Below are 8,392 nucleotides of genomic sequence, written 5' to 3'. Positions count from 1 at the left end.
ATTCAGATTTGCTTATCTGCTCCACTTCTGACTCCCCCCCCCCACCACCCCAATGATCATTGCATCGCACTCCTAGTTTGGTTTGGGTGATATCGATTTGCTCTTTGGTTTGGGTGATATCGAGTGAGAGGTTGTTGTTCATACACCATTCAACTTCCTGTATTGTGACTCATCACCCTTTTTTAAAATCCAGCCCACTACTGCAGTATTGTCAGAAAATTTGTAAATGGTCTTATCATACCAAGCTATGCAGTCCTAGGTGTAAAGTGAATAGAGCAGAGGGATACGTACACAGCCCTATGGTGCCCTGATGCAGTTAGAGATTGTGGAAGAGATTTTTCTCACCAATCCACCCTTTTTGGGGTCTGGAGGTGAGGAAATCCAGGATCCAACTACACTGAGCCCAAATCTTGTAGTTTGCTGAGAGGTTTTGTGGTTGTTGAAACTGTTGTCAATAAAGAGCATCCTAATATATGCATCTTTGTTGCCCAAGGGTCTCTTTAAGTACAGAAATTCATATCTGTAGGATTGGGAGTTATGGCTATATTCTGTAAGTGAAAGTTTTCAACCTATGGTCAGCCTGCAAATAATCAATCCTGTCAGTTGATGCTTGTAAAAGTAACACATTGATCTCATTGCATTTTTTTCATTTTATTCAGATGTTCATTGCTCTTTTAAATGAAATAATTCAAAAGGAAATTACTGCAAACCCTAGGCATCTGAAACAGAAACAACAATATTTCAGAATTATGAATGAACAATCTGTTGTATGTGAGAGACCCCATGCTGAGTAAAACCATGCCTGACTTATATTGTCATTTTTTGTTCACTGAATATTCATTAAACACTTATTCTTTGTTTATCCACCATTCCTTAACATTATGAAATATTCCAGATTATTAATGGTCGACAAGTTAACCTATAAATTCACTAGTTATTTCTTAACTCTTTCAGTGGGGATTTTTATTTAAATAATATTATTCCTAAGGGGTGAAAAATATTTCAGATTTTTGAGATTATTTAATGTGCCTTTATTCCTTTACCTTTAATTTCCATGAGAATCCCACTTGGTTCATCCTTGTAGGACTCTTGAAATATTAATTTTACTTTGCAAAACTTGGGCAACAGTCAATATTGATTGTCACATTAGGTACTTTCAAGGAGGGAAAACACCTGTCTTTAAAGGCGGAGGTCTTCGCCCTTATGCCCTGTGGCGGGCACCAAGGTACCTATTCCCACCCTTCTCGGGGAAGGATAATCGGCGGAGTGCTGCGCTCTGCCGCCTGACCTGAATGTTCAGTTGCTACAAATGGCTGGTTAGGGCAGGCTGATGATGGCGTCAGCCCGTGACCCATCTCCCAACTCACCCTTCTCCCTCCATGACCCCCTCAGGTAGGGGCAACGGGAGCCGTTGGGGCCAGCAGGAGCCATCAGGGTCGACTGGTGTGGGCTACGACAGCCTCACCTGGCCTCTTCGGCCTTCAGGGCTGCTCTCTCTGGCTCAAAACACAGCAGAGCAATGGCCATCTTCCCTACCCATAATCCCCTATGCAGCTGGAACTGGGAACCACAGCTCTTCCGCATATTTATTAAGGGTGGCACCATGGCACCAGTCACCCCACCTCCATCAGATCCGGAGGGCACCTAATGGAAAAACACTTTCCCAAATTTAAGAGTGAGTGCATGCAGAGAGTCACTGTTAACTTCAGATACTAGTTTTGTTTATGGCCATCAGGTACAATACAAGAAAATGAGACGTATAATAGTCTTGATGACCAAAGCATCAACCATTCTTTTTCTCCCCTCACTGTTGCTTGACCCCGCTGAGTTCCTCCAGCAGATGCTTTCTTTGTCACTCCACTATACAAGAAATGGTTAGCAAATGCACAATTTTTTTAATTTTTCCCTGATCTCTATTCATTTTAATTCAAATTAGCACAGAACTGGATTGTTTATTCTGAGCATGCATTCTCAAAAAGAATTGACAGCATGCCTCATTAATTATTTCCTCCTCCAACCACCGAGTCGCTGGATTGGTCCAGTGTTGCAAACCTTCTAGTGATGCCATTCAATGCAATTCCTCCATCACATTTAAAAATGACCAACAGTGCTGTTTTCATGAATTGAAAACTCAAACTGATGACTCAATTACTTGCATCTTTTCAAAACTTGCCAAAGGTTTTGCTCGTGACTCCAGGGCTTTGTTGTGCTGGGATTGAATGTCTATAGCCGGTTGGCTTATTAATTTTGACTTGCATTTAGGAACAGTTTTTTTTTGTGTAAAATGCATAATATTGTTTGGAGGGTACATGTTTATATTTACCTCAGACAAAAGATGTATTGAGATTGGAGTCGTAGAGGATAAAATGTTCATAGCTTCTTTTAATAGAAGCTTTTCCAATAATTTCCCTTCTACTGATGTAAGTAAGGTTCAGTGGTTTAAAATTCCATGATTTGTCCCTATTGCCCTTAAACAAAAGAACCACATTGGTTATTCTCCAGTCTTCTGGAACCTCACCTGCAGCTAAGGAGGATATCTAGATCTCTGTCAAAGCCTCAGCAGATATCTGCTCTCTTGCCTCTTTCAATAATTTTGGATCCCTCTAGCCCCTAGGGATTTAGCCACCTTTATCTTCAAAAACCCACTTCCTCCTTGTAGAGCTCATCGAAAGAATCAAAGACTTGTTGATCCAAACCAAGGCTTTTATTAGTAAGACAGGAGCTCTTCACAGGTGGCCGACCAGTCCGGAATGATCCGACCTGGCTAGGGACACAACCCTTTAAGGCCCAAACAGTAGGCGTGGCTTAGCTCTCAGCCAATCACTGTAAGCACAGTCTAGATACTGTAACTATATACACTATATACATTGGTGATAGATCTGTACTATCACACTCCTCCATAATATCAACGTAGCTGAGAACAGCCATTCTCATCGGAGGCCACAGAGTGAATTCATAAAATATTTTAATTTTTTTTATTTAGATGGTAGGAAGAATTGCAGAAGAAACCAACTAAACTTGACTGCTTAGCAGGGAAGGGGGGGTTGGGTCGGTCCATGAACTTTGAGCAGAGTTCTAAGGGGGCCATAGCCAAAAAAAGGTTGAGAATGGCTGTCCTAGGATTTCAGCACATCCCTCTCCATTCTCACTCTCTGTTCTGTCCTTCTACTTGGTGAATACTGGTGCAAAGCATTTATTTTGTATCCTGCCTATGTCCTCGGGCATAAATTCATACCTTTGTCTTGAGTGATCCTATATTTTCCTTTGCTAGTCTTTTGTTTTTAATATATGTATGAATTGATGAAATTTTCCTTAATCCTACTTGCATTTTGAGGCTCCTTTTGGCCCTCCCCTTTCACTTTTAACTTCTTTCCTGGTTACCTTATAGTCTTCAAGGCTCTATCTGATTTTGATCTTCTTAACCCTTACATAAATTTTCTTTTACTTTTTGATTACATTTATAACATTTCTTGCCATCCAAATTTCCTGAACCTTGATGTACTTGTTCTTCCTCACAGGAATATATTGGTTCTGAATTCTGTTCAGCTGGCCTTGGAGCAACTCCCACAAATCAGGAGTAGACTTGCCCAATAACAACTTCTAAGCTGCTCCTGTCAGGTCCTACCTAATACTATTGAAATTAGCCTCCCCAAAAATTTAGAACCTTCTCATAAGGTCCTGTCTTATCTTTAAGTTTCTTAAAACTTAAAGTTCTGATCACTGATCTCTAAATGCTCTCGCACTGAAACTCACTCATTCACACACATTCTGGCCTCTCAATGTTTGCTCTCATAAGGCCCCTTCACTGGCTGGACTAAATATACACAGTACAGGTCAAGGTAGATCAAGTGTATCTTCAGGCAGAAGCCAGCATCCTGACTGGAGTATTGGAACATGTTGGTTACTTAATGTGATTGGAATTCAAAATACCTCACTTTGAATCTACCCTCCTGATTTTTCCAAATGACATTTTGAAATTGGAATGATCATATTTCAGGCTATGGAGGCTTGTCTCAGTAAAATAAATCGTGAGCCACAAATAAGGATCCTATAGCAAAGCAAGCTAAAATAAGTCCAAGGAAACATCTGAACTTGCCATCAGAGGTAGCATGAGCTGAGGATTGATCACAGGGAAACACCACATGATCTTCTCCAGAGGACTTCAAAGCGCACAACCTGGGAGAAATGAAGTTTGCTGCTTTAAACACTAAATAGCCATAATGTCATGACAGACTAAACCACACTCTATCAGACTTTCATGAGAAAGATCCAGTAATAGAGCCCCAGCAAATTTAGAGATATCAAAGCCCAGTTCACTGTCCAAGCAAATCGTGGGGAGAATCTATATCCAGATTAAATCAGCATGAGTGAGATCATGAGTAATACTGTTGGGCTTATCAACTCAAAGATATTGTTGATGTTAGCTCTTCCTCTTTTTAAGAACAAAGCAGGAAGCAGTTGAGGTGCTGAGGTTATGGTAATGAGTTACTGAAGTCAGTGATGTAACAGTCACATTGGAATATCAATGTGTGCACACTGCAGGCATACTTCTTACCTCAACTGCAAAGGAACAACTGAATAAACAGCCTTGATCGGTGTAAGTTCCCAAGGCTTCTAGAACTCGGCTGCACCATTCACTGCAGTTGCAGTCACTGTAAAATTATAGTTATTATGTGAAATGTTTCTTAGCTTGCAAATGTTTGGATATGTAACAAGAAGTATTGCATTGAATTGATGCCCAATAGAAAGGATAATAAATGGTTTAACAAATAGGAATAAGCATTAATCAAGAAGTTTTACAACAGTTAAGACCTTGATTTATTTTTGATGCCTACGAGCTGTCATTTACTTCTGATGTTCTCATCGTCTGTGATTGTTAGATGATGATGACTGTGTAATCAGGCACATGTTTCTGCCAACATCACTCATTGGCCAGAGTGGGAAACTCGTGTTGCAGAATGGGTAAGTGAACAGAAGCAAGATCGCTGCATAGTCACCTGAAATAAAATTGAGAACATTTGCACAGCAGTGCGCAAAGTTGCACCCAGGACTCATAATGAGTTTGAAGCTACAGTCGGCTGGTGCAACCATTTCACGAACAGGAAAATCTGGTATCACGCCAAAAATTCAAAAAATTGCACAGAAGCTACCAAAAGATCTTGATCGTAAAGTTGCAAGCGAGGGAGTAGAGATGCAGTGCTCCTGTGGGATCCAGCCACCCAGTTGACGGCCGTCAGCTCCACACAGGCTTTGAACCACCTGTTGAGGGAGCCGATGGTGGTTTTAACTGAAATCCGACGACTGCGGGTCTGCACCCAGGATGGAGGCACCTATTAATCAGCAGCCGTGAGGGGAAGCAATTGAGGTGCTGAGGTTATGGTAAGCTCTGGGGAACCAGAGGACTGGAGCAGGGCCTCAGAGAATGGAAAGATCATGCACAGTTTGAGAGGATGACCCATGGGGACAGAATCCATGGTGGCACACCAGCGAGGGGGCATTTGGTGGGCTGTTGGCTTCTTGAGGTGAGGAACTCGTGGAAGCTGTGGGCTGCTGGAGACTGCTGTTGGGAGACACATGCTGGGCTGTGGACTGCTGGAGACTGGCTGGAAGTGTACCGTGTATTGGAATTGGGATGTGAGGAGGTGCCGAGTGCACTGGAGGGTCGCTGGCTGTGTTAGAGGTTTGGCTCTGGAGCTCAAGTTGCCAATGGTTTGGACTGGACTGTTTGGCAGTAGGGGGTGCGGAAGTGCTGGAGGTGAATCTACGGAAACTTGGTGACTGGGGGGGGGGGTGGTGGGGGGGAGGAGACTCTCTTTTTGTTCTCTCTAACTGTAAGTCTGAGTGTAAGAGGCGCTCAGGCAATTCCTGAGAATCTGTCTGCCTTGCAGCAGGTAAAAAGAAATTTCATATAATATGACACTGTTATATTACTATGACAACAAAATGAATCTTGAAGTTTTCACCAGTTTATTACACATAACTTGCAGAAATGCAAGTTTGCATTGGCAAATGTCGGAAACATGGACGAAACCCCCATGCCTTTCAACATGAAAGGCAATAGAACAGTGGAATGGAAAGGTGTTAAAACTGTACATACCAGAAGTACAGGCTGTGATAGGACCAGGTTTACCGTGGTGTTATCGTGTATGGTGGATGGGATGAAGTTAAGACCCACTGTAATCTTCAAACACAAAATTAAACCTAAAATAAAATTCCCTGCTGGCATTTTTGTACATTTTCATGAAAAAGGATGGATGGATGCAAATAGTGTAAAACTATGGAAAGGCAAAGTGTGAGAGAGGTGGCCAGAGGGTTTACACAAAGAATGGAGTTTGCTGGTGGTATGTTTTGTAGCCACTTAACTGAGAACACTAAAAGTAGATTAGCACTACATAATACTTGGTGGTTATCCTGGGTGGTTTGACATCTATATTGCAACCTCTGGATGTCTGCTTGAACAAGACATTCAAAGAGTATATGTATGAGGAATGGAACACATGAATGTTGAGTGCAGAAAATCATTTTACAGAAGGTGGGGAAACGTATGCTGTATTGCTTGATATTCTGTGTAACTTTGTGCTCAAGGTTGGAGACGAGACTGTGATAAAATCATTTAAAAGTGTAGTATCTCTTGTGCAATTGATGGCACGGAAGATGATTTATTGTGGGACACTGATGGCAAAGCTGAAATCGCCTCATCAGATACAGACTGGGACCCATATGATGACTGTTTAAACAGTGAGAGTATGGATGTGCTTGCTCCATCTTTGCCTCAGACAATGAGAGTGAGAGTGAATTTTTGAGGGTTCAAACTGTGTTGTTGTTTTCAGATGATGGTGATTTTAAAGGGTTCTAATTGTGCTGTTTTTTTTAAAATAAAAATCTCAATGAAAATCTGTTGCAGTCGGGTTTTTTGATTTTCTACATACACGCTGAATCTGCTTTTCATGGGCTGACTTGCATGCCGAATTGGCACAGATTGGATTTTGAACTGATTTTGAGGTCTCAAAAGTATATCTGGCATACAAGTTGACCCCCATTTTTTTGAGAGTATTTTTGGGTTTCACGACTCGACTTGTACACCAAAACATTTGGTATAAAGTATGTATTTTATATTTCCACTGGTGGCATATGAAAAATGGTGCCAAAAGCCTTGGTTGTTATAATTGGAGGACTTGGGCTTCTTTTGTGTCCAACAGAGTCCAGTTTCTGCATCTATTCATGGTTCCTCCTTAATTGGGAGGAAATGACTCATGGGAACTGAATTTATCAATTGATAAAATAGGTGATGCAATGTAAAGGAATATATTGGGTTTGGCAACAATCCAAACATGTATAACACAGGAAATAGTACAGGTTAGGTGTAAAAGTACACATTAAAAAAACTGGGCGAAATTGGCAAATCGATATTAACGAAGATCGATTTTGCATCAGCATAGAAATAAACCTAAGATTTACTTTTTGAGACAGTGAATTTAGTGCCAGCTAAGAATGATCAGGTATATTGCCTTTTTTTGATTGTTTTGAACATCAATCGGATCATCGTTCAAGAAGAAGGGGAGGAAAACAAATCCTCCTATCAAGTTATGATGAAGGGTTTTTAACCTGATGTATTGGCTCTAGTTTTCTTCCCACAGAAATGGCCTGGCTTACTGAGCACTTCCAACATTTTCTGATTTTTTTTTTACAGTACAAGGGAAGGATTTTTTTAAGTTATGAAGTCCCCTTAAGTCAAACATGGAGGAGATGTTGTTTCCAATCCTGAACCCTTCATCAGAATAGTTAATGAAGTTGTATGTATTTGTTAGACAGCAAACCAACCACATCCCACCCTGATGGCTTCCTGCCACATCTGATTGAATACAGCAATGTGGGCAATCTGCTTTTCCTGTCAGTCCTGAATAAATGCTTTGCATCTCCAGCTTTTTGTTTTCTTTGTTCCTCTACTTCAAGTTTGTTTATTATCATCTGAATGTACACATACAACCAGATGAAACAGAATGCTTATGGAGGACAGTGGACACATACATACAGAATAATCAAATATATACTGTACATAAATTAAAATAAATATATTTATAATTATTTTGAGTGGGTGTGAGGCAGACAGATGAGAAACTGGTAGCTTCCAGGAGGTCAACTGGCAATTTAAATATCCATAATGACTAATATTTAACCATTCAAGATGTGAGCTGATTTTCCCATCTGTTAGAAACTTGAAAGTGGAATGAAGATTGGATTGCCAAAAGGTGGGGAAAGTACAAGCGCTTTCATTTGTCAGCCAGGATTTGAAGAAATGCTTCAACACCTTCCCACTCCCTACCTAAAGGCACCTCGGGCTCTAATTCAAAATCCTATCCATCCCCAAGATCATGAGGAGGACCTGCACCTG

This window comes from Narcine bancroftii, chromosome 8 (genome assembly GCF_036971445.1).
Source record: "Narcine bancroftii isolate sNarBan1 chromosome 8, sNarBan1.hap1, whole genome shotgun sequence".
NCBI classification, from domain to species: domain Eukaryota; kingdom Metazoa; phylum Chordata; class Chondrichthyes; order Torpediniformes; family Narcinidae; genus Narcine; species Narcine bancroftii.
The sequence above is the reverse complement of the archived record's forward strand: the minus strand, read 5'-3'. Positions refer to the sequence as shown.